The sequence below is a fragment of the Lipotes vexillifer genome, unplaced genomic scaffold (genome assembly GCF_000442215.2).
Source record: "Lipotes vexillifer unplaced genomic scaffold, Lipotes_vexillifer_v1.1 scaffold528, whole genome shotgun sequence".
Taxonomy (NCBI): Eukaryota; Metazoa; Chordata; class Mammalia; order Artiodactyla; family Lipotidae; genus Lipotes; species Lipotes vexillifer.
Genome location: NW_006794582.1, coordinates 489,848 through 490,930, shown reverse-complemented (window position 1 = coordinate 490,930; position 1,083 = coordinate 489,848).

The window sequence follows — 1,083 nt, the reverse complement described above, 5'->3', positions numbered from 1 at the left end:
TCAAGTCCAGGCTCTGGTCAGTTTTGTCCCGACTTTGTTCTCTAAGGTTTAGGGAATGGGCCTGGCCCAATAATACAGAAAGACAGAGGCAGAGAAGTAAAGAGAGATTGCCACGTTGCTGAAGACATAAGTGCCTTTCTGATATGCATCACTTGGCGCCTGCAGCCCTTGCAGGAATGGCTTCCCATTCCCAGACTCAGATCAGGGCAGGTTTTGTACTAAGAAAAATGAGGCCTCGCAGTACTGCGGCCCTACGAATACCTCATCCTGCAGAGAGGCCTCTTGGCTAGTTCATGAAGGGTTCCCATTTATACCATCTTCCCACTTCCCTACAGTGGTAAAAACCTCTTTTTCTGTCTGACCTGTAAAGGCCTAGAGAGTCCCTGAATGTTGACTCCTCAATCCACTAACACTTAGTTTGATGCCCCTGGGCCAGCTTCCTCTGTAGGTTTAGGAGCAGCTTTGCCTGGATTCTTAACTCCCAACTTGGATGACCTAAATTAAACTTGGTGGACATTAGCAGGTCTTCACCTGCTCTGCAAGATCTGTTTTGACATTAGTTAAGAAGCTTGGTGGTCTCTACTTTCCATACTGTGGAAATAATTTGCAAGCCCCGGAAACCATGGAATAAATGGTTAGAGGAAGTGTGTTTATGTGTGTGTATGAGGGTGACAGGAAAGGAACGGAGAGCAAGAAGTCAGACCCTGAAGGCATGAACTGGGAAGCACTCTGACTGTTTGGCTTTCTGAGAGAGATGCAAAATGGTGGGGAGAGAGGAATCAGAAAGTTATCCTAGCTTCTGGTGGAGAATGAGGATGGTCAAAGTTGATTGAAGCAGTTTTCATAGCATCTCCTGGGAAGTGTGGATACTTCTATTAAATGACCATTTCCCTGCTTGGAAGCAGCCATTTTGTATCTCTACAGCAGAGCCTTCTTTGACCCAGAGAGACAAAGGCAGCCAGACACTCTATCCCCAAGGGCCATGGTGTTGGCTAATGGACGTCAGGGGATGTAGTTTGTGACATTGGTTACCTACTGCCTAAGGCTGTTTCAGTTGGTGAATGCTACTGATTGGCGGGGGGT